Below are 26021 nucleotides of genomic sequence, written 5' to 3'. Positions count from 1 at the left end.
TTAGATGTCCATTGAGGGTATGGGGAGCAAGCCTGGATAAGACACAATCAGTCTGTAACTCCATGGAGAGGCTGTATTAGTCCACCATGACAATAACAAGTGGACAAAGTGTGGCCTATGCTTCTCCTCTAGAATTACCTGGGCACATAAAACTAAGGTTACCAACACTAATAGTAGCTCAAGGATACTGGAACTTCAGCTGTAGCTCTTAGCTGATTTTAGCCACCTGTAAGGAAATGATTAGCTGAAAGCAGAAGTGCTGAGGGATGTTCAAATGGACAATAATAAGTAGCTATAAATTCCTAAGTCATCTCTTCTTATCAGGCTTTCAGCCAGAGGTCAACACTACCCATAGAAACACATAAAAGTTATAGCTAGCCAGTGGCATCCATGAGTTATCTTTCCAGTTACTTTGGGTTCATGGAGAGTCTTGCCTTAGAAAGAGATAACAGATCAAAATCTGGTTCTTGAATTCCCCTGCTCAACTTTGATGCTTGCTATAAAACACCTTTCGCAAGAGTGGGAGTTGGAAGTCTTGGAGCAGAAGCACATAATCATCTGATGAGAAGTGAGATAACTCATCTTTTCCATGTGGGTTTTTTTTTTCCAGACCACAGATGCTTTATATGGAACTCTTGTGATTTTGCTTATGTGGGGTGTGGAAACCTCTATTTAGGTGAGCAAGGAAAAGATGGTGCCTTTACCATATAAGTGAATAAGATTAACATCTAACAAGGCTTTTTATGTGCATTTGGTTTCCCTAAAACAGCAGACAAACCATAGAATCACAGAATGGTTTAGGTTGGAAAGGACCTTAAGATACCCAGTTCCAACCCCCCCTGCCATGGGCCGGAATGGCTTACCCAAGGCTCTGTCCAGCCTGGCCTTGAACACTGCCAGGGATGAAGCACTCACCACTTCTTTGGACAGTCTGTTCCAATGCCTCACCACCCTCACAGTAAAAGACTTCTTCCTTATGTCCAACCTGAACTTCCCCTGTTTCAGTCTGAACCCATCACCCCTTGTCCTATCACTACAGTCCCTGATGAAGAGTCCCTCTCCAGCATCCTTGAAGCCCCCTTCAGACACTGGAAGCTACTCTGAGGTCTCCACGCAGCTTCTCTTCTCCAGGCTGAACAGCCCCAGTGTTCTCATCCTATCCCCATACAGGAGGTGCTTCAGCCCGATCATCCTCATGGCCTCCTCTGGACTTATTCGAACAGTTCCATGTCCTTTTTATGTTGAGAACACCAGAACTGCACACAATACTCCAAGTGAGGTCTCACGAGAGCAGAGCAGAGAGGCAGCATCACCTCCTTTGATCTGCTGGTCACAATCCTTTGGATGCAGCTCAGGATACAGTTGGCTTTCTGGGTTACAAGTACACACTGAAGCCAGTACTTGTTCGGTTTCTCATCAACCAACATGCTGAGCATCACAAATACACACCAAGAAGAGCAGTAACACACAAGAACTTCTTCTTTTCTGGCTGATACTCCAGGAAATTAGAAGGGTAGTTATTCAAGATGGATAGAAGGAAAATCCCTCATGAGAGTAAGAAGCCACTGAGACTCACTAGTAGAGGTCATGGGAGGAAAGGATGCAAAGTCATTCTTCACACTCTGATTGGCCATAAAAGAGAAATAGTAATTAGTAATCTAAGTAACCTTTAAGCAGTGCTTTTAATCTTCACACATTCAGCTTTAGCAGTGAAGCTGTTTAGGACAGCAGTCAAGCTATTTAGGATAAAAGCATCTAGTTTCTACCTTTGAGCTGTAGACAATGGAGAAGTCATTCTAGTGAAAGAGAATTTCCTTTTTCAGGTAGAGGGAAAACCAGAAGTGCAGTGATTTGCATGATAAACGCTGTTGCCATCCGAGGAGCTCTGCAGCTTGTTCTTTGCTACAGCTTTTTGTATGTTTTAGTTAAATCCAAGAAACTTTTTTCATATCCCATTTTCAGAAATTGATTCTCGTGCAATCAACACCATTTTCTGCAAGACTCCTCAATTCCTTATAATCCCAGCCATTCTCCTCCTTGGACCACCATCTCCTTGTACAGATGGAGAATGTCCAGATTTCATTAATCTGGTGTGCCTGGGTTGGGGGTAGGAGGAGGAACAGGCGACAGATTTGAAGCTGGAACAGTAATAAACTGTCTCTTGTTTTCCTTCTTTGCTGCTGGTAGTTGATAGTGTGGATTATTCACTAATGCTTTGATGTTTAGTGAGGCATTTGGAGAAGTGTTCATCATCAAGGGACCTGTAGGTCAACAGTTTAATTTCACAAGGCCTCCCGCTGGTGACAAGGACTTGGATAGAGGCTGAGGGATCTCAGTTCCTCAGCATCTCCTGTGCAGGTGCTGAGGCACTGGCACAGGGTGCTCAGAGAAGTGGTGAATGTTCCACCACTGGCAGTGTTCAAGGACAGGTTGGACAGAGCCTTGGGCAGCATGATCTAGTGTGAAGTGTTCTTGTTCAAGGCAGGGGGTTAGAACTGGATGACCTTAAAGTCCTTTCCAACCCAAACCATTCTGCGATTTTATGATTCTATGATTCTATAGTTCTATGATAATATGTATGGATTTACTGAAACCACTCTATGGGTGAGATGACCATGATTCACGATCTGTATTTTATCAACTATAAATTGATCTAGAATTCAACTGAAGGGATCAGAAATATATGTCAGTAAAAGAGAGTTTGGCAAAAATCAGCAGCTAAAAATTTGTTCTGAGATACGTTGTTAGGAAAAAAAGGAAGGAAGGAAGGAAGGAGGGAGGGAGGGAGGGAGGGAAGGAAGGAAGGAAAGAAGGAAATTAACTTAATATGGGATGTTATTATTAATATTATTATTGCTATCATCATTATTACTGTATTATTATTGCCATTACTATTACAGTTATTATTACTATTACTATTATTATCAATTCTGACCACCTTTCTTTCTTATTTCTACCTAATTCTTTTGGAGAGCGTCCACATTGAAAAGATTTTAACTTTGTGCCTGAAACAAGTTAGATTCACCTTCATTTATAACTGCTTCTTGTTTCCTAGTTTCAACAGAAGAGCTCAGGGGTTAAGAGAGCTGTCATAGACTGAGTAACAATTTGCAGCCTTGGATGTGAAGTGGTTGCCTAGCAGTAAAAGACTCCTTACATACCGCTCCCAGCTGGAGGTGTTCCTTATATCATGTATATAGTTAGCTATAAAGATCAGATGTAGGAATAAATAAGAAGATATATTAATAGGAGCTCCCTCTTAAAGTCTGAGTATTGAGTATAACTGGGAAAAGCCAAACCCTTTCAAAAAGCAGTGGAGCATCACACAGTTAAAGGCAACAGCTCAGCCCAGCAAATCAGTGTTAGATACATAGCAACAGATGCAGAAATCAACTTGTAAAAAGCAGCCTTCTCAAGGAGTTTCTCAGGATCATTTCTTCTGCTTCAGGAAAACACAGGGATGGTACTAAGGTGAGGTAATTCAGAGTAAAAGAGCTTTCATTTTTTGTTTAAAATATATATATTTTGTAAATATACATACCTCTCTATATATAATATATACATATTATATATATGTAGTTTATATATATATAAACTACATATATCTATTATAAATTATATTAGATATATAATTTATATATATATACATAAAAAATGCCAGAAAAGACATTTATATTCATGTAATTTGTCCCCACGCAGAATGAGGCCCTTAAATCTTACCCAAGGACTTGTGCACTTAGCTGAGAAATCTGGGTTTAGCACAAACCACACAATTACACCTGACTTGTGTATTCTCTGACAGCCCCATCAGCTATTCAGCACTGGTGAGTAGCAGCAGCAACAGTACCTTGGATGCTGTCTTTCCCATAAGGAAGCACCAGTGATGAGCCTTGCATAAGGAAGACTCGCATTTACCCACAAGGAGTCAGCTTCTTTTCTCCCAACCCATGCCATGAGTTTGCAAGGCACCAGCTATCACTTAAGCTCTTCCACATAGGCAATCTATGGCTATTAATGATTTTCTCTTTCTGCTCAATAGCTCACAAGCAGAGGCTGGCTGGCTTTTACTCAGACCAATGGAATAGGCTTTCCATAAGCTTCAGGTCTCTTGTGCCCTATTTAGGTCAGGAGTTAACATCCCTTATGGCAAGCAAAGGGGTCATGTCCTGCTGTTTAAAGTCAGCACACACCAAGCAAGCTGCCAGGATGATCTGCCCCTCTCATCCAGTGAAAGCTGGGCTGAATTGAGACCTGTGCCTGAGCACAGCAGAGCGAACAACACTGCAATATGCTGCCAAAGACTCACAGTGCATCCTGAGTGAGGCTTGCACAGAGGGCTTTTCTGGTCTAAGACACAAGATAAAGAAGTGGTGCTAAATCCTCACACATCCCCCTTTTCAAGGGGCAGAAAACAGACTACACTGTCCCGGTCCATCATTCTTGGCTTGCTGAAAATCAATAGGTTATAAGGAGCTGCCTCAGTCTGCAGCAGCTTTGACCCCACTACGTTGTCCAGAGAGACCCTTCTCCCTGCAGTGCAAAGGAGTTCAAGTCCTGCCTTGAAGCATGAGTGGAGTGAGTTTAGAGGCCTCAAGACCCCTAAAACACCTTCTGCTCAAATCACATGAATTGCTTTGCCTTCTCTCCATCACTGACAGACTTCTTTGGAGAACAGCAGTGCAGAGGCAGTCAGAAGCAGTGCTTTTCTGCTCCCTTCTCCTGCCATCCCCACTCCAGTGCTAGGAGAACAGCGTCCACCCCATACACCTCAAGATGAGCACCCTAGCCCAACTGCAGCTCCCAGATGGATTGGTCCCACTGTTCCCTTTCTCCGTTAACTGCACTTTATATATAAGCTGAGCCAGTTGCATTGCCTGATTTCTGCAGCTGGCGCAACCCTGCCAGCCCTTGAATCCCTCTGGGACATGAGGGAGCCTCTGTCCTTATCCTTTCCCTCCATCTCTGAGCATCCAGCACCTTCCCGTTGCCCTCTACAGGGAAGAGAGCAGACATCACGAGCATGAAGGATACACAGGACTAGAACGGGCACCGATGGTCATCCTTCTGAAGATACCAACCTTCACCTTGCTGCTGACCAAACACCCCACAAAAGAGGGTTGCACCATCATCCTCCTCTACCCCTGCTCCCTCCTGCCCCAGCAAAGCAAACAAGGCAAAGGGCTCTGTTGTTTTGGACCCCTAAAGGGAAAAGAAGAAGGAGAAAGCAGCCCATCCTCCCCGCCTCGCATGTGACGAGCCGCAGAAGAGCAGTGATGCTGCCAAGCCTGGTGACTAAGGCCAAAGAGAGAGGAGATAGAGGAACACAAGGGGCTGCTTGTTTGGGTTTTGTTTGGGGAGGTATTTGAAATTCAGCAGCCACTGGCAATGGAGAACAGAGTCCACTCAGAGCCTCACTCTTCCCATTCATCCCCAGCCCGGCAAAGAAGGGAGGGGGGGATGTAGGCTGAGGAGCAGGAAAAACAACCAGGCTCCTTAGAATAATGCCCGCCTGCAAGAGGCAGCCTCTGCCCACAGGGAGGCATCGGAACCTGGGCTTCATCACATCGGAGGGAAGTCACGCCGGAGAAAAGCCTTGATGCCCACTGCAGCGGGGTGTTGATGGAACCTCTCTCCTTAGCAGTGTGTATGGCCGGGTTCACAACCTCCTTAGTGAAGGGAAAGCCACATCTTTGCCTCTGCCTCAGCTTCTCCAGGTGTAATGCAAGTATAATACCATCATATTTAGATAATGGAGACATTCCTAAGCTAAGTGATGTAAAACAGTAAGGTTGATCCCTATGGAGCAGAAAAAAAGCAGAAGAGAAAGATACAGGTTGTGGGTACAAGGAACAGGGCTATGAAGAAAGCAACATAGCCATCTGTAATGAGCTGAGAGAGATACTTCTAGGCTTCCAAATAGAGAAAAGGCACTATCTTTAGTTATATCTAAAATATTCTATCAATTTCTTGTGCTCAGCTTCAAGAAAGATGAATTCAGTGAGACACGGTTGCAGAGGAGGATCACTAAGATGGCCAGAACATAGGACTTGCCAGAAGATACTACTGTATTTGGTCTTGCAGAAGGAAAGTGAAATTAAAATGCTCTAATTAAATAGTGAGAAGGAAGCTACAGGGGGAGAAAGAATGGTTAGTGATGCCACGAGAATAAACAGGCTTGGTCTAGCGGAAAGCTACACCCAGGTTAGGTTTCTAGCCACCAGAAAGATTATTGTCCTGCACAGTCAATCCTAAAGGAATAACAAGGCACTCTCCCTGCTGCTGATGAGCTGGAGGTCACTAGGAAGGCATCTGGCTTTGGGAAGTGGCCTTCTAGCTCCGTCTTATATTTCATGCAGAGAGATGGAAACAGCTTCACACCTCTGTAGCTTGTATAGAGCTGAGCGCAACAGGGGGCCTTTGCATCAAGGTGTTTCTCCATCCTGTGAGATGCCTCCTTGCTGTTTCCTCTCAGGCGTTTGGTGAGTCATCAGCAACGAGGTCAATGTTTTCTGGTCTCACCTTACACTGAAGTCCCCAGTAGCTCAAGGATTCATATGACAGCCTATGGACCTGACAGCTGCCTTCTGCAGGCAGGAGAGACTCCTTTCCACTTGTGCTCTCTTTTTTACTTCAAGGCCCTCCATCTCTAATGCCTTATCCTCAAGAATACAGATATTTTATGGGTCCAGGGCAAATCCCAGAGAACAAGCCCATCCTGATAAGATCTATCATGATGTTAACAAGCCAGGTCACCATTTAAACCAGGTAGTCCAAGCCCAGCAGCCTTATTCTATCCTTACTGAGCTATCCTGGAGTCCTTCTCCTCTGAGCCTCAGAGTGCTCATAAACCTCTGGGGGTTGCTGGGCACCATGGTACTGAGGGCAGAAACCTCTTCTTCATGCACTGATTTCCCTCCTGCGTTATTTTCCTCCTGATGTCAAGGTGAAGGTAGATGGGCGAGATGAAAGAAGCTGAACCACCTCCTGCCCCCTTTAACTTTGCAAATCTGAATCCAGAGAAATAGGTGCTCTGAATATAGTGACCCCTAATCCTCTCCAGTCTATATTATCCTATGGTGCCTCAATCACCCCTTCACACACCTCCTGCAGTCATTACTCCCTACAGCATGGGTACCACATGCACACTTGCAGCAGAGGGGTAAAGCTCTTTGATCTTTCTCTATGTAGGTGCCATTCGCAGCCTTTATCCCCTGTTTAAACCTCACTTTCAAGTCCAAAGCTCCTGTTGATGCATTTCGGTTGCCTAATTTCAGTCAAACTTAAGTTTAGGCTTCTAAAAATAAGACTCCCACTCTCCACATGCACAATGAACCTAAAGGACATGCCCTTTCCAGCCAGGATGCTGATAAATGTGGGTACAGAGCCAGAGAGACCTTCATTCCCTCTGAACTGGTCCTTTCAGTTTCTAAGATGCTGCTGTTAGTGAGACAGAGCTCCTTGGAGACCGAAAGAAAAGATGCAGAGGCAAATACTTCACTCCCCATGGAGACTGGATTCTGTCCTTATTAGCCTAGTAATCTCCTGGTCATTTTGGATGTAGCTCTGTCCTCAGCTTCTGACACCTTTGTGGCAGTTCTCATAATACCTGGTATTCTTCTGCAAACTCAGACTTGCTCAAGTTATGCAATGATAAAAGACAGATAACACTAAAAAATAAGGACAAGTAGCAATTACAAAAGAAAATCCCAGCTGTCATTGCTGGAACAAGCTGACAACTTTTCAAATTCCAAATATAAAAAGAAAAAAAAAATAACGTATTTTTAAGCAAGTTGAGATTTGAAGGGGAAAAGTTTCATCATTTCCAGATTTTTTATTTTGGACATGTTACATAACCCAGTGAACAGCACAGGACATCGGTGTCTCCATTCAGGACTATGCAACTCTGAAATGAGATGGTGCAATGAACAGTTAAACCCAGCCTGGATGCAGCTTTAGGGGAAGGGTGCCTCCAGCCCACAGAAGGAACAGCCACCACTGCCACGGTGTGACCCTGTACAAAGAATGTGCTATCCCTCTTCATCTCTGTCTTGTTCCTCGACACTGACTGCTATCGTGGGTCCATGTGTCCCTTACCCTCTCATTCACATTCCTGTTTTGGTCTGGGTGTCCTCTACTACTTTGTTCTCATAGAATCATTGAATCATTGAATGATTTGGTTTGGAAAAGACCTGAAGATCATCCAGTTCCAACCTTCTGCCATGGGCAAGGACACCTCACACTAGACCATGGCACCCAAGGCTCTGTCCAGCCTGGCCTTGAACACTGCCAGGGATGGAGCATTCACCACTTCTCTGGCAAACACATTCCAGTGCCTCACCACCCTCACACTAAAAAACTTCTACCTTATCTCCAACCTGAACTTCTCCTGTTTCAGTCTGAACCCATCACCCCTTGTCCTATCACTCTAGTCCCTGATAAAGAGTCCCTCTCCAGCATCCTTGTAGCCCCTTTCAGACACTGGAAGCTTCTCTGAGGTCTCCAAGCAGCCTTCTCTTCTCCAGGCTCAACAACCCCAACTTTCTCAGCCTGTCTCCATATGGGAGGTGCTCCAGCCCCTGAGCATCCTCGTGGCCTCCTCTTGCTCTTGCTCCAACAGCTCCATGTCCTTCTTATGTTGAGGACACCAGAACTGCACACAGTGCTGCAAGTGGGATCTCAGGACAGCAGAGTAGAGGGGCAGGGTCACCTCCTTCAACTGCTGTTCACGCTCCTTTTGATGCAGCCCAGGATGCGATCGGCTTTCTGGGCTGCGAGAGCACACTGAAGCCAGCTCATGTTCAGAATGCACTAAAGCAAAAAAAAAGAAAAACAAAAAAAAAAAAAAAGAAAAAAAACCAAACCCAACCGCCAACAGCAATAAAAAACCTCTGATTAATATAAATAGAGGCTGAAAATACGGCTATTTCACTGAAGTCCTGAAGCAAATGACATCTTCTCAGGAGATTTCCGTAGTGGACACAGGCACATGTGCTTTATTTATAGCTCTAGTTTTACTGCAATCACTCACTCAAGCATGGCCAGGGCTGTTTATAGGCAAATGCGGGTCACTTCTCTCCTCCTCAACTTTAAAGGGCAGCTAGCAGCTTGTCCAGCTTGCTATGAATTTTATGAGCACAGCTTAATCACAGAAATAGAAAACTATGGCTCAAGGAACAGAGCTGCAATAGATGGAGGCAAATCCCCCCCTTACTGCCCTCCTGATGGGCGGACTATGACACAGAGATGCTCCAAAGAGGAACCAGGCTTCCTATTCCTTTCAGAGCTCTGTCTCAAGTCTGCCTTACCTTAATATGCTCCATTTATCAGTGTCTGGAAACCTCTAAATCAAGACATGGCACCTCTCTAAAAGGTTCACTTGATTCCTACCACAAGTCACAGCATCTGTGCAATCATCATGGGATGAACCTCCCATCCTTGTCCACAGGAGCTCAGACACGAGGTTGTAATGATGCCTTCTGGCCTCGAAAGTGCTGACTTTCCTTGTCTTTCCCTCTCTAGTGTTCAGTGCTCTCGATCTTAAATCAAATAAGGTTGGGGTTGCCCAGGGAAGTTGTGAGTGCTCCATCCCTGGCAGTGTTCAAGGCCAGGTTGGACAGAGCCTTGGGTGACATGGTCTAGTGTGAGGTGTTCCTGCCCATGGCAGGGGGGTGGAACTGGGTGACCTTAAAGTGCTTTCCAACCCAAACCATTCTATGATTCTATGTTAGTTCCCACCCAGGAATAGATCTGGGCCAGTTTCATTCCCTATAAACGTACACTTTGCCGTCACAGATGTCATCCCTGAGGTTTAGGTCTGCCTCAGTCTATCTGTTGGCTTGAAGCAAACAGGAGGGTAATCAGAATCCTCCTGACACAGCAAATTTAGGGAGGAGAAAGGGGGAATCAATTCTTAGACTACGTGTTTGGCACTACATAATAGATATAACTCTAAATGCAAGCCATAAAGTTGGAGAGGCTTATAAATTAAATCCATTCTGTCCCTTTTAACTAAAAAGTGACCTTACCATAGAATTAAATGTGGTTTTTATCCAGTGATCTATGGAGCTGTAAAACTGGCTGTTTGTTGCAGTGAGATGTTATAGTACAGAAAGGAGCCCCCAGATAGGCATCTCCACATAGCTCAGCCCCTGTTCTGCTCCTTGGCTTACAATTAACACAAGGCAACTCTATGGATGGGGATTTCACCCCTTTCCCTGCCAGGAGAAGGTGACCCATGTCCCAGGCTGTCCTCTGAACCATGGCCAGGCTGGGGATGGGAAAGTGCTGCTTAAGCAGGGCTGGAAACACATCAGAGTGTGTTCTAAAGATTAAGCTGTCTGCACAAATGCAGGGCAGGTTTTGGACCTGTGTCCTATCCCTGTTTTGTTTCCTGTGTGCTAACTACAGCATGAGATAAGGAGAGGATTAGAAAGTACCCTGGGGTTCAGCAAAAAGCCATAGTGGCAGAGAAAAAAGGGATGGAAGGTCATTGATTGCTCATGTAGGGACTCCATCTCCCTACTCCAGTAATCCTACAAGAGGGTCTGAAGCACAAAAGACTTACCATTGGAATCCAGCCCAGACGACACAATTTAGGATGCTCCTGATGCTTTTAGAAGGCTAGAAATTATCAGGTTTCACCTCACAAGAAAACGTGGTTTCATAAACTCTGCTGAGTTACAGGTCGGTATTCATGCATATAGGCTTTAAGAGCTTGCAGGAGGCTCAATGCTCCAAGTAACATAATCAACAAAGGATTGGAGGTGTTTCAACTTCCAGTCAGTATGACAGCGAAGAAAATCACTTGCCCCATGAATGAAACAGATGCTCAGGGAAGTCGGTGGCATATTTCCTTATTATTACTGAGAAGTGGTGCAAAGGAGGAGCCAAGATCTTTCACAGCTATTGAAAGTCGCTGGAGTAGAAAGTCCCACCACGTCTGCCTGTCTGTTCTACATGTGCACTGGACTGGTGTTGCCCTGTGAGCCACGAGCATCCATCAGACAGGACGAGCAGATTCAGGAGTGCAGCCCTGGTCTGCCAATGTTAAGTTGGGATACTCATCTGAGATGCCACATTCCATTGTGCAACCCACTGACCTTGACTAGGAAGGAGTTCTTTACTGTGAGGGTGCTGAGGCACTGGCAAAGGTTTCCCAAAGAAGTGGTGAATGCTCCATCCCTGGCAGTGTTCAAGGCCAGGTTGGACAGAGCCTTGGGTGACATGGTTAGTGTGAGGTGTCCCTGCACATGGCAAGGGGTTGGAATTGGATGATCTTAAGGTCCTTTCCAACCAAAACCATTCTGTGATTCTATGATTCTCTGTATTGTTGATTAACACTAGAGTTTAATGTTTCACTGATTGCAGATCTTCAGGGATTCATACCCCTGCACGCACTAGAGATGCTGGCACAGCAAAGTACTTGTAAGGATTAACTAGGAGGAGAATAACCTTTCATGGTGCCCAGGTAAAACCCACCCTGTTATAAGAAGGAAAGAGATCTTAATAAATTTGATTCTACAGAGCACAACAATGCTCAGCCTCAATCAGAGCCTGTGCTCGCTGTCATGCTAACAACAGCATCATATTTTACCCAGGTTTCCTCCCTATTCTTTCACCTTGAATATTAGCTAATGCTAGAGCTTTTCTTCTTCAAGGGGAAGAATACTTAATGTCTTAGTGAGACTCAACTACTTTTGGAGTCTTTGCTATGGATTCTATGAAATAAAGGGAAAGAACCATTAATCAATCAGCAGCTGGTGAACTGGGCTGGACTGGCCTGATGTCCTTCACCTCCCAGCTCTGCTCACCTATCACACCAGAGCAAAAAAGCCAAGTTTTGTACTGAAAGCTGCTTATGGCCAATGTATGGCAAACCCCAAATAATGCAGCCATCCAGGACCTGCAATGGATCAAGTCAAGAACATCTGGAAGACAAGACAGACCAGCAAGACTCTTTGCCTCCAAAGAAAGAAAGAAAGGAAAACCCCCAAACAACTTCAAGCTTTACAACTGCATTGGGTTTCCACAGGGGAAAATCAGCTATTCGTATATGTGCTTTTTCTTATCCTAAAGTCCTCACTGTTTCTGCCACAGTAACACGAGGAGACACTGAAAGTTGAACTTGGAACTTGATGATCTTAAGGTCCTTTCCAACCCTAACTATTCTATGATTCTATTGTAGCGAAGAGGACTAACTTCCCCAACCTCTTGAACCACCAATCCAAGCTTTCCTGAGGCTAAGTGTACCTGGGAAAGGGTCCAAAGGGATGGCAACAACTCTGTGGAAGCTTCAGAGGGATAGGGCTGAGCTGGAGATGAAGAAAACACCAAAGACCACCCAGTGTTGACCTCACCTCTACCAATGGCTCGCTTTCCACCCAATTCAAGCCATAGACCAACCAGCTGCCTCTGCACACAGGAGCTCTATATTGGCCATGCTCCTATTCAGTGCTGTACAACCCACAGTGATCAAGTGATGTAAGCCTAAAAGAGCTCATCAGGAAAAGCTCAGACACAGCATTGGTCAATAAATTGGGAAGGAATAAAGCACAATGACTCTAAATGATTGGCTTTGTTGATGACCTGGGAAACAGCCAGTCCAGTTGCCACAAGAACAGAGAGAATAAGGATGGAGGCAGATCCCCAGCTGCCAGTATTTGATGAGGGCTTGGCAGCAGGACAGAACACTTACACCACCAGAGTCACCTTCCCGACTAGAAGCCAATTTGCACAGCTAAACCCTGCTTCCAATTACTCCTTCTCTGCCTGTCTAAGGAGTTGCAGCAATCAGACCAACACTTACAGCAGAGGATGTCTGAGTGGCAGGATGGGCCACTGAGTGGGAAGTATGGCTGAGCAGCATCGTTAACTCTCCACCCCATTGCTGGCATTTGCACTAGGGTGATTGATTTCTTTTTCTTCCCTTCCTCCTCCCAACTACAAATAACTTCCACAGGGGGATCATGCTGTCTGCTCTGTAATCAACAGCAACTTCAAAAGGGCTCAGAGCTAAAAGGAAACCTCAGAGGGCCAGCATTAAGTGGGAAACATGCTCAACATTTGGGTTGTAATTTGAGGTGGGAGGCTGGGGTTTTAATAACCACATTGCCACAACTCGCTATGCACTTTGCGGTTCTGAAACTGCATTTAAGAGTGCAGGAGGTTAGAGGAAGAGTTTGCAAGTCCACAAGAAAGGCAGCCATGTCCAGTGTGGAGCTTCTGATGTGTTTAGTTGAGCATGGTAGCTGTATTTAGCATCACCTCTCCTATCACTCCCCAGAACTCCCCATTGCACACAGGTAGAGCCTAGTGAGCCAGCTCCAGGACTAGAAAGAGCCAAGTCCTATTTTGATCCAACCACCCTTATAGGCAAGGGAAGGGAGGTGACAAACATTACTGCTTTGTCCCACATTCCCCTCATCATGTAAAATAGAAAACCTTCTGTTGAGTTCCTCTGCAAATGTGTTTGAAACCTATTCAAGACAGGGAAGAGAAGGGTGGTTTAGTTCCCTGAACCTTTTAAGATAATCTCCAAACCAAGAAATAGTCCTTGTACATGCTGGGAGTTGGTAGCAATCACAGCCAGCTTTACCAGCCATCTTCCTCAACCCCAGCACTGCATCCAACATCATACCTGATGCTGTTGGTTCTCATACTATTCTCATAGGCACTCTAAGATGGTCTTAGAGGTCCTTTTGTTAAGATCTTTACTATTAATCAGAAGTCAAAAGCCAGACCAATCAAGGGAAGGACCCACCAGTCATCAGCCCCACACAACCAGGAAGAGGAAGCTTGTGATGAAGGATCCCCCCCTTCCACATCCTAGAAAACTCCCCTCAAATGCAGAACAAGCCTGAAACCTCATCTTTTCCCAGGACAATTGAGGAACCTATTCACAGCAAAGCTTCTGTGACAGAAGTAAAAGAAGCCAAGTATCACATCTTAGGGCAAGTTGTGTGCACATTTCTGATCAAAGATGCTGTAACACCACCACTGGCTACAGCCCAGCTAAAAAATCAGTGGAAGACTCAGAGAGATGAAGAGGTACTGACTTACTAAGAGGGTCCTTGAATAGAAAAGAGAGATTAAGTCAACAGGATATCAAACCAGGACTTTGTCCCAACACAGGACAAGAACAGTCTCTGCTTCTCGAGGGGTATTAAGGCTGTGCTACACAGTAAAAGGTTTTGCTCTCATTCAAAACACCACAGCACGCTTATATTTCAGACCCAGACCTCAGTTCCCATCAGATTTCCTCCCTTCTGAGATACCAAAGCCTATTGTCATACTGTCCCTCCTTGGAGTTTATCCTGCAAGACAACCTTCAGTGCTTCTTGCAGGCCTTTGGCTCACCACGAACAGATCAAAGAGCAGCTCCTGAAGGCACCTATGTCCAGGGGGGGCATGAAAGTTCCCTCTTCACAGAATCACAGATGTCTGAGGTTGGAAGAGACATCTGGAAATCACCTCCTCCAACCCACCCCTCATACTCCTTGGTCTTGGTAAAGGGTCAGGCTTTGGACTGAGATTATCCCACCTAGAGGCTTGCTACCAAAACCTCCACTTCCAGGGGCTTTTCCACTTCTCCAGGCACTGCCCATAACCAGACAGTGCCAGAGAGATGCCTTGGATGCATCAATAAGCATGTAAACTCTCATGGCAAAGGATGCCTTCCTGATATTTCCATGCATCCCATTTAACTGGATCCCCCAGCTAACTGGCATTTTGCTGGGATCTCTCCCAGCTTCCCCCTTGCCCTCCCAGCCTTGCTGCTCTTCTGACTGTCACCATCTCTCCCGCTGATAGCAGAATCACCTCCATCTGGAGGATCTGGAAGTCCTTACAGCACTGCTATCCCTACTAACATATCTAAAAGCCCCAGCTGGCAGGAGCCAGCAAGTCACACAGGACAGAAAATATTGAACACTGTGCATGCTATTTCTTGTGAGCATTCAAAATGTGCAATAAATGTACATTCATATTTATTTACTCCTTCACCTGCCCTCGTGGAAGACCTGCAAGGGCTAAGATGGGTGATTGGAAGGGCAGTGCTGTGTCACATCTGCTGCCTCTACTGATATGTGACTCAGAAAACCACTGGCCTCTTCTCCCATATGTGTTTCTTTACCCATATGCTCTACGGCCATAATCCACATGGTCCTTATCACAAAATCTGATGCTCATTCAGGATGGCTGCACTCACCAGAGCAGAGCAGGCACTAAATGTCCTGGTCTGAACAGAAGTTCTCCACAAAGAGGGTGGTTAGACATTGACAGGTTGCCCTGGCACTGTTCAAGGCCAGGTTGGACACGGCTTGGAACAACCTGGAGTGGAAGGTATCACTGCCCATGGCAGGGGGCTAGAACTGGATGAGCTTTAAGGTCCCTTCCAACCTAAACCATTCTGTGATTCTATGACTCTTCTTAAATCAAAATCCACCCCTAGAGCCATCAGTTTCCCTAGAAAGATGCTGTGCCTCAGGTAACACTTGCAAGGCAGACAGCATGTCAGACTGTTGACTAACCATATCACTGCCAAGCTTCAGCCCAAGTGTGTGTGTCAAGGCAGTTCAGCCCTGCTCACAGGGAGGAGGTTCTTTGCCATCCACACATTTAACACCACTGACGGCCCAACAGACAGCAGCTGTACATGCTGCTAGGTTACAGAGATTTTTCTCTCCTCCCATCCCTGATTTCTGCCATAAGAATCATAGGCCCTGCTGTAATTTTAACTTCAGAGAGAGATATTCTTGGGGCTCACACAAGAACTAAATTCCCTTTCCATTGCACGCATATGGTGAGCTTCCACTAAGCTCCAAAACCAAGGTGCTCACCCTTGCTGCATTCTTTGTATGCACAAAGGTGAAGAGCTTTGTGTCAGCAATTAACCCTTGTTTCAGCTCAATAGGGCTGATCAGATTGTATAACAACATCTGAGAAGGGGAGATTAGCAGGCCAAGCTCTTTAGTAAGTAAGACATCAGTGCAGTTACTCAAAATGAGATATCCCTTTCTTTACTGGCAGTTGATTAAAGCCTTTTCAGGCAGTCCTTTCCACCTTCCAGATGCTTAAACCAGGTGATGGAGGAAAACTCCTTCCTTTTTGTTTGTCTTTTGCCTGGGAAATGGCAACAGAATGCATCTCAAGCATGGTCGGAACAAAAAGTCATATCCAGAAATGCATAAATGTAAGTGTATATGCACTAATGCATAGCTTTGGTAGAGCTGACCAGATGCAAAGGTTTTCATAGCATGGTTCGAGAAGGGAGAAAATACTCTTAAAGCAGGAGCTGAGTCCAGAAATAGCTTGTGAGAGGATCAATTTTTGCTGCATGCTGATTTATTCAAACCTCTCACAGTGGCAAAGCCCTCTATAACAAAATATCTGATTACGGGACTATGACCATAAATTCCACATAGCCTCAAGCAATGGCCAATGAATAACTGACTTGTTAAGGGAACGAACCTGCACAATGAATAAATCTACCAACAGGGCTTTCAATACAAAAGACCCCATCAGGACAAATTTCCTTCTGAAGGTATATCGACTTTCATTTGCAGGAACCAGCAGATATTTGTTTCCAGGAGATAGCCATTGTTAAATTGCTGCTAAACAACATAGAGCATGAGACTCCTACCCCAGGCTTAATCTACTTGTATATCAAAATGGGTTGGACTATATACAAAGGACCATTTCAAAAGATGAAATGTTACACAAGGTCTCCTGGAAAAGTATGTGTTTGATCCAGAGGGAACAGGAGGCTTCCAGACCTTCTGTTGTAGAAAGGCACCAGGAAAATAAGGCTTGGGAAAGGACAAGAAAACATGATTCAGGAGGAAGGTTTAAGGGTGAACATACATTCACAGTCAAAACACAAGAAGAATGATTCATGCCTTGGCTACTGGGCTGGTGGCCTTCATTTGAGAAACCCTAAAGAAGGGCTGTTTGACCATTTGGTCCATTTGAACAGCTGGCATGAAGCCCCATGGGGAAGAAGGAAGCCAGGCATCCTTATTTGAAATGAAAACACCAAAGTGCAGACAACCTAATGTCTCAATGAAGACCAGAACCCCTGGTCTGAGACACATTGTTTGGAGTGGAAGAGATCAGCCCTACAGTGGTCTTGGTCCTCAGTGAGGATTACACTGCAGCATCTCTTAAGCCATGGGGTTTGGTGTTGGGTAGACCAAGCTTTCAGTGGCTTGTGTGTCTGTAGGCTTAAATAGTCAGCTGAGAGGTCCACAAGAAGACAGGAGCACAGATGGGATAGAGACAAAGCGTTTCAGCTCCAGATCTATTCCAGCATGGAAATTGTGATGACCCCTATCCTGAAAGCATTAGAGTGAGAGCTATGCTAACTCTCCATGAATATGGAATAGGTAGGTCTGCCAGGAATGGGATAGTCCTAATAGCTGGCAGAGTGAAAAAAGAAAAGAGCCATTTTGCAGTCAGCAAGGACTTTGTTATAGACCAGCTGAGCTCAAAAAGCTGAAGGAGCATCTCCTTCTAGTAAAGCCAGACTGATAACAGGAAGTAGACAAGGTGAATATGAAGGTGGGAGTGCTGACACTGTAGGATGAGTTGTAACGGGGGCTGCCTCTGTCCAAAACTAGATGTTCAGAAGAAGAGTTGGCAATAAGATAGGTCCTTTCCAACCCAAACCATTCTATGATTCTATGATGCTCATTGGAAGGAGGATTTTGCAGATTTCCTGTATCTTGCTTCATACATTCACTTCAGTGCACCAACATACTGACATAATGCACTAACACACATTAGATTACAGATCTCTGCTTCAATTTTTACCCCCAGGTATTCCAAACAAGTAGAAAGTCTGGATTTCCTTACAGGGTTTCTCTTCCTTCTTTCTCCAAATACCATTTGCTTTCCCGGATCCCCGTTGTCCAGGGACAAGGCACGACACCAAACACAGCAGAGCTTTTGCAGTCTCAACAGCTCATTTATCACCAGCTCCTTGATCAATGTTTTATGAAGGGATATTTTAGACAAAAGCACAGAGGGAATAGAAGGAAAAGAAGGAACAGTCCCCAGTTTAATTTTGATAACATTGGCAGGGGGTGATTCACTCCAACAAATGAAAATCAGCAAATCTTCTCTCATGGTCTCTGGCAGAGGCACCCAATTTACATCCCCATAAAGGGGGCAGTGATGTGTGTCTGTGCGAGACAGTCACCAATTGAGCAGCCTTCTCATTTTAAATATTATCTTTCTTTTCCTTTCTTCCCCCCCCCCCCCCCCCCCCCATTCCCTGAGAGCTTCCTGGAGCAACATGACGGATTATTGCAGCATAATCAGACTAATACAAAACCCTCACTCCGAGAGGCACCGTAAGGTATTTCCAAGCTCAAGATGTGATGACAAATGGAAGTTCTAAAAGGACTTCATTTACTGCTCATTTTCTTTTCCTTTTTGACATGTGTTATTGTGTTTTGTAGCCTTAGCATTCTGAAAATCATCAAGTTGGATATAAGGAAGAAGTTCTTTACTGTGAGGGTGCTGAAGCACTGGAAGAGGTCAACCAAAGAAGTGGTGAATGCTCCCTCTGGCAGTGTTCAAGGCCAGGTTGGAGAGAGCCTTGGGTGACATGGTCTAGTGTGAGGTGTCCTTGCCCATGGAAAGGGGTTGGAACTGGATAATCTTAAGGTCCTTTCCAACCTAAACCATTCTATGATACTATTCTATGATTCTATGATTCCATATTAAAGAGGTAACAATCACATGGGGTGAACGTAAGGAAAGGTATATATGCTCTCCACATGGGCTTCCATGCCACATTGCTCTTCAAGAAAGAAGTTTACCTTCTAGTCAGTGATCTCTTACATTCTAACAAAATGCTACCAATGCTGGGTTGGAGTTCAAAGAATGGCTTGGGTTGGGAATGACCTGGAAGCTCATCCGGTTCCAACCCCTTGCCACAGGCAGGGACACCTTCCACTAAAGCAGGTTGCTTCAAGCCCCATTCAACCTGGCCTTGAACACTGCCAGCAATGGGGCAGCCACAGCTTCTCTGGGCACTCTGTGCCAGTCCCTTATTCACAGTAAAGAACAACTTCTTTATATCTAATCTAAATCTCCCCACTTCCAGTTTAAAGCCATTCCCCTTTATCCTATTGCTATATGCTCTTATAGAAAGTCCCTCTCCAGAATTCCTGTAGGCTCTTTAGGTACTGGAAGGGGTGGTGTGGTGCTGTGGGAAAATCACTTTTGGCCAGCAGGACTGAGTCACAAGGTAGATGAGACCTCCTATCCTGCAATGCTAGAGGATGCTAAAGACCGGGATAATGTGATAATGTTAATGGTGGTCCTGACTTGAAGAAACAAGGATTTCCACAGCTCCCTGTCATGCTGATTTGGGGCTTAAAGGGTTGCTTCCCTAAGGATTTGGGACCGGAAAGAGCCACACATCTAAAGAAAAAGAGTGTTTCTCAGTTAAAAAGAGGGCCCTGTCTCTCCAGTGCAGATGAGACACTGCTTTCCCTGTCAGAGATGTGGTTCAAAGCAGCTGAGATGCAAGGAGGCAGATCCCTATCCCCACCTTTGCTGAAAGAACCCTGCCCAGAACCTTTCTTCATAGCCCCAAATCCCTATCCCACCCAAATGTATTAATGGACATCACAGAATCAGAGAATCAACTCAGTTGGAAAAGACCTTTAAGATCGTCAAGTGCAACCATCAGCAAATTATCTTTCCCTTAGTCCAGTTTTACCTAAGCACAAGCATCCCCCTCCTGCCCTCTTCCACCCCATCACCTTCTTCAAACCCCAAGCAAGCAGAGAGCTCGGAGAATTTAGGGAAGGAACCATAGGAACACGGGAGCATCCTGCACATTGAGTGCTGGGATACACCGGAGTCCTTTGCACTTTGCAGCCTCATTGAGCTGTTCCTATATGTGCTGCGACACCAAGAAAGACAATCTTCTGCAGACCTCCAGGCCAGATGCCAGCTCCTTTCCCTTTGAAGGCTCGCTTGGGGATGTGGATTCTCTTCTTCAAGGGGAGGAGGCGAGCTAGTTACGGAGACAGCCTGTCATCCATCTTGAAGAAAACCCTCTTCTCCCTCTGCACCTATCCTAGCGAGGTGGCCAAGCAGCACGGATCATGCCCAGGGAAAAGCTTTGACTCATTTATTTACCAACGCAGCTAATTAATGAGCCGCGTTGATACCCTGCAACAGGTATCAAAGGCAGGGGATTTCCTGCTACGTTTGAGCTATGGGAGTAGGTGGGCTTGGATCTGGCATCACACTGCATCCCCCTCTCCTTGCTAAAAATAAAAGGGGGGAAGAAAAGCCATCTGCAAGCAACATGGGAACCCCCCTTCATCGCCTTCTCCCCCCTCTCCTAAAGCAATGATGGGGCACAATCTCTGCTGGTCAGTACTCTGGGTTGACTCCCAGAGGGCTTGAGCATCCCATTGCCCACTCATAGGGAGCAATGGCTCACACACAGCATCAAAGCAAGCCCTTGGGTCTGGGGGTTTCCCTCCCACCACCATCCTGGCCATAGGGGTAAGAAGAGCCACACACACTGTTTGCAATCCCTTAGCATCCCAAATAGCCTCTTCTTTCACAACGATGCTGAAATAGGGGAGAAGCGTGAGGGGAAAACATGTGGGGGAGTATGGTAAAAATACCGGGGTTTGTGGGGGGGGGGAAGCCCATAGGAATGCGATGCTCGGGAATAAACCCCGTGGAGCGGCGTGTTTCAGGTGCGGGGCAGCCCTTCCTGCAAGCCCCAGCCGTGGGGCTTGTTGGTTCTTTGGAGGGTTTTAGGGGGGTAAAGCGGGGGTCTCCGCTCCAACGGGCTGTGCCGAGCATCCCTGCGCTCCGGGGGCTGCGGGAGACCATAGCCGGGCTGCGAGCGCCACCTCCCCGCCGCTCGCCGCAAGCCCCGTACCCCCCCCACCACCCCCCCCCAGGTAAAACTGCAGGGTTAAGGGGGGACCCTGCCACTAAGGTTAAGGTGCCCCCACCCTTTTCCCATCCTTTCCCACCCAGCATTGCAGCGGGGATGGCCCCGATCCTATGGGAAGGAGGGAATGCGGGTGGTGGTGGGGTTTGTCGGTAAGTTCGGGGTGGTTGGAAAAAGGGGGCTGTGGGGTGCTTGGAAGCGAGGGAAAGGTCTTTGTGTGTGTCCCAGACCATCTTAGGGTGCCTTCGGAGTAGGGAGCCATGCAGCTCTCCCTGGGATGGCAGAGCAGTGGGATGGGGGGATGTTTTCCCCACCATGAAGACTGCCTTTGGCTGCTCCTTGAGGGGCTAACTGGGGTTCAGGAGTCTCCCTCCCCAAAACACACACACACTTCTCAGCCCGGGTATGGGGTCTGTCATGTTCCCTTGCCTCAGTTTCCCCCATTAAGGGGAGCAGGGGCTCATCAACAGACCCTCCTGCTTTGCAGCCAGTCCTTCCCTGAGCCTGCCCACCTTTGCTGGAGAATCAAGGGGTGTCCAAGCCCCTGTTTCTGTTCCCAGGGCTCTGCAACAGCATCCTGAGTGTTATGGAAAGGACCAGGAGTCCTGTTCTTTCCTTGCCCCTGTCCAGTTCCTGCCCAGCCTTCCTCTCCACCCTCCGCAGCAGAAGCGATGCTGCACCCCGATCCCACTATAACACGCAGTGCTGAGCATGGGGGTCTCCTGGTGCGTGTGTCCCCAGCACCCCTGAGCTCTCCATGCCCCTATTCCCCAGACCCACCAAGCAGCATGTCCTGTGTGCCCAATGGCCCCTGCCTGGCTCAGACCCGTGGCCACCCTACCCCTGGCAGCGCGGCTTGGCTGCGAGCTGGTGCAATTCCTCAGCACCCTCGGAGGGTAAAAACCTCTCCCGCTCTGCCCCGCAACCTCCTTCCTCTTCCCCCGCGAGGTTCTTGGGCACAGCAATGACTGCGGGACCCAGGTTAATGAGTCATTAATTAATTAGGGACCCACTTAATATGCACGGGGAGTTGTTTGTTTCCTTTAGCAGCCCGGACTTTGGATGCGATCCCAGCTCTGCGAAGCCTCCAGCCTCGTCTCCCAGCTGATAATAGATAATACAGATATTTCAGCACCAGCCAAAGCAGAGTCATCATCGTTAATACACAGCTCTCCCTGCTACGCGGCGGAGGTCGCCGCTCAGCTCCGCGGAGTGCCCGGGGCTCATCCCTATGGGTTTTCCATAGGCTTTGCATAAGCGACAGCAGACCTATAGCTACTCAACAGGTAACGGGGATGGGGAGGTGCATCCCGCACCTTGACCACCTCCTGGTACCCTCGCTTTTGAGGTGATCCTCGCTCTGCCGCTCAGGCAGGTTTTGGCATCTGTCAAAGTAGCTTCGCTCTTCCTCACCCCCCTCTTCCCCTCCTCCTCCTCCTCCCTCAGCCATCAGCTGTCAGCTGGCCCTGGCGCTCTGGAGCTGGATTGAGACTGAGCCTTGGAAAACCCCGGCTCCAAAGGGATGGGGTGGCTGGGGATGGAAGGGGGATGCCTTGCCCTCCATCCCTTTGACCTTGCCTTGATACTCCCCTCCCTACCACCTCCTCTCTATGCAACTGATTCACAGGGGTTGTTTCCTTGGCCAGGGCAGGATCAGGGATATGAGTCACAACCTTGCAGAGTTGATCCGCAAGCCGTGCCTTCGATTGCTGGGGAGCGACGCCTCCTCTGAGCCAGGACCGGGGCACAACCAGGCTGAAAAGTCCCTTTGGAAGCTCTACCTGCTCCCCCTCGCCCTGCTTTTCCTTCCAGCCTTGGCAAGAGCCATGGCTGAAACACCTCTCTGCGAAAGTCTGAAGATGCATCAACAGCCACCCTCCATCAGCGAATGTCAGGCCGTGAAAGGGAAGGGGGCGGTGGGGGAAGAGGGAGAGACAAATTCTGCGATTCATTCCCACACAGGGTGATTCAGAACAAGATGCTTTGTAATTACGCATTCCTGATGGAGACTCCTCTCTCTCTCTCTCCCCCCCCCCCCCTTTTTCCTCCCCAAAGAAAGGCTAAACCATGCCTGGATGCCAGCATCCCCCAGGAGCTCAGTTCCAGGAGCCGGGTTCGTGTGTCTGTGCCGTACTCTACATAGTCTAAAGGCTAATTTTCTCCTATAGAGTGAAGCTAAGAGCTGATAAATGGCCTTTGGGGTGGGACATTAGCAGCTCATCACCTCCCTAGCCGTCGCCTCCAGCTCTGGGAAGGTGCCACACAAGCGGTAAAGCAAGCAAGGATACCCACACACACACCTAAAACACCCCAGCTCACCAAGGAAAAGGCAAGGATCTGGGATAAGGGCAGATTCATGCCGGGGGCAAGCGGCTGTTTATCCTTCAGAGACTTTGTTTGCCAACATTGCAGGCTGAGCAGTCCCGGACCCCAAGGCACCGCGGCTTCGCAGCTCTTTGCAGGCTATCTCTGCAGCTCTCTCCCCGTCGCGATTCCCAGCTCCTTTTCCCTCCCCGTGGCTGCCTTCTCCCCCAGCAACAACCCGGTCCCCAGCTCCTTTCCTTAGGACACCAATGCGTTTTCCCCCCCATCCGCATCCTGCAGACATCAATATTTTCCACCTCCTCTTGATGTTTGCCCACAGGACCCGCATGCACGAAAGTTAAAACTTCCCATGGCAGGGAGCGATTATGCTCCGTCAGTCCAAATTGCGGAGCGGAGGGGATGAAAGCATCCTCCGGGTGCTGTTTCCAGGGGTAAAAGCAGAGGAGCGGGTACCCAACCGCTGTCTCCCTTGGGGATGAAGAGAGACATCCCCCCCCCCGGTCCCTGCACTCAAAGCAAAGCGCAGCCCGAAGAAGTCGTGTCTCCCCTCTTCCCTCCCTTCCGAGGAAGAAGGAAAGGGTCGGAGCCCCTTACCTTGCAGAGCTCCCCCAGGTTTTATATCCTCCTTCTTCCCTTTGTCAAATTCCAAATGGAAACCAGCAACATATCCAGGGGTAACCAGCCCAACATAGGGCAGCGCGTGAAGTCCAGAAGGATAGCACAGCTCTCCCTCCGCTCCCCTCCACTCTCGCCTCTACATATATATATACATACGCACTTATATATATATATACATGTATAGATCAAATGGGAAAAGGGAGGGAAAAAGAAAACTAAAAGAAATGGGGGTGGGGAGGGAAAGGAAGGGAGAACCTTTGGTGTCTCTGCAGACAGGCAGGTGGAAGAGAAGAGCTGCAAAGAGCGAAGCCGCTTGCCGAGGAGGAATCCTTAGGAGAGCGGAAAAACGCCGTTAAAAGCCAGTAAATCATTAGATCCAAGCCGACGAGCGAGTCTTCTCCGTAAAGAAAAAATCATAGAGCAGGGCTCGGAGTAGCTTTCCCAGCAGCGAAGAGCTAGAAGGGTCTTCTTCAGAAAGAGATGTTTGTTTGCAATCCACTCGTCTGCTTTGCTTGCTTCTTCTCTCTTCTCCCCCCACTTTTTGCTTCTCTTTTTTCCTCTTTGAATTCTGCTTCTGAATCTCTCTCTGTGAAACTAGATCCAGTCTTTGTAGCCAGGGGCTGCATTAAGGATTACATCAGGCTTTTATAAGCTTTCCAGATCACACATTAGAGTGAGAGAGAGAGGGAGAGGGAGAGGGAGGGATAGGAGGGAGGGATAAAATGCACACACACACATACACACGCACACGCACGGATCGGAGCTTTGTAAAACAGGCAGCTATAGGCAAGGACCTGAACCACCACGGTATCGCATCGGGCATGCTCCGCTAGCCTATAGGAGGAGAGGAAGCATGGATGGATGGATGGATGGATGGATGGATGGATGGATGGATGGATGGAACAGAAGAGCCAGCGAGAGCCGGAGTGCGTTGGCGTCTGAGCAGCGCAACCTCCCCGGGACAGCTTAGCCCTAAAGCGGGGAGCCAGGAGGTGAAGAGGGAGCCGGGATGATGATGATGATGATAATGGGACCGGGGGGGGGCTGGAAGGGGAGGGTGACAAGGGCTCTGCTTGCCCCCCACTAAAGAAAATCCCTGCGGGAGAGGTGCGGGTCCCCCCCCGAGGGATGCGCAGAGCCCCGGCTCCCCGCTCCTGGGTACCGGATTGGGAAGGGTCTGCTGCGAGCTAACAACCTGAGGAGGGGCACACGGAAGATGGGATGAGGATGGAGGGGAGCCCCGGAGCATGCGGTGTTCCCCAGGACCCCGGCTTCGCTGTGGCTTTGCACCAGGGCACACGGTTTGTTCAGGCTTCAGATAGCAACAGCCGTTAACCCTTTCTCACTTATTCCCTTTTTAACCTCTTTCTTAGCATCCTTCCTAACTCCTTGCTCCATTAACCCACACATATATGGGGGGGGGGGGGGGGGTAATGTGTGTGTATCGCACCAATGTAATACCCGAGGGTGGCAGGAGGGGAAGGGGAATGGAGAGTTCGGGCAGATGGAGGAGGAAGACTGGGGTAAAAGGTACGTGCTTCATCTCAGCAGCTTTGGGGTAAAGGTGCTGCCTTTGGGTTTGCAGCCCCGGGAAGGTCCCCTGGTAAGGAGGAGCATGCGGAGGCGGGTGGGAAGGGGATGGAGAGGAGAGGGATAAGGCTGGAGAAGGGGGGGAGAGCAGGGGGACTTCAACATCCTGCCAGACTTCAGGACCTGCCCCTTGTCTTTAACCCTTCCTACTCCATGAGGAGGAAACCGGCCCCTTTCCCTGACAAAATCACCCCCATCCCTGCCTGGGGCTGCTGCAGTGGAGGGGCACAGACCTGCCCCAAGGGGCAGAGGCAAAAATCCCTGCTGCCTTCACCCTCTGCCCCTCTGCCTTCAGGGAGGGTGGGAGCATCCCATTCCTTCCCCGAGGGACTCCCCAGGGCACCTCCATCCCCTTCCCTTGATCTTCTTCCCCTTTGCTCCCTTCACTTCACCCCATCCGGCTCTTTTTGCACCTCCGAACCTCTTCCTATGCCCCCAGAAAAGAACTTGCAGGGGAAGGGGAAACGGGAGAACACTGTGGAGAGCACTGTTTATTTAGGGGAGATGAGCATCAAGCGCTGGCTGGAGCGCAGAGAGCCAGCCTCTCCTCGTCCCC

General features: G+C 47.9%; 1 protein-coding gene across 10 annotated transcripts in view; it reads right to left on the bottom strand.

The window, feature by feature from the left end:
- ADGRB1 (adhesion G protein-coupled receptor B1) overlaps positions 1-24578 on the bottom strand; it is a 282952-nt gene extending 258374 nt beyond the window's left edge. For all 10 annotated transcript variants that reach the window (XM_061374169.1, XM_061374177.1, XM_061374166.1 and 7 more), the window contains exon 1: positions 23852-24578. The gene's annotated coding sequence lies outside the window, so the exon portion shown is untranslated. The remainder of the gene's footprint in view (positions 1-23851) is intronic.
- Positions 24579-26021: the final 1443 nt, after the last annotated feature.

Source organism: Neopsephotus bourkii, unplaced genomic scaffold (assembly GCF_033783945.1).
Source record: "Neopsephotus bourkii isolate Nb327-2 ecotype Australia unplaced genomic scaffold, CSIRO-AGI_Nbou_v1 NB_1637, whole genome shotgun sequence".
Lineage (NCBI taxonomy): Eukaryota > Metazoa > Chordata > Aves > Psittaciformes > Psittacidae > Neopsephotus > Neopsephotus bourkii.
This window is presented reverse-complemented; position numbering and strand designations above follow the sequence as displayed.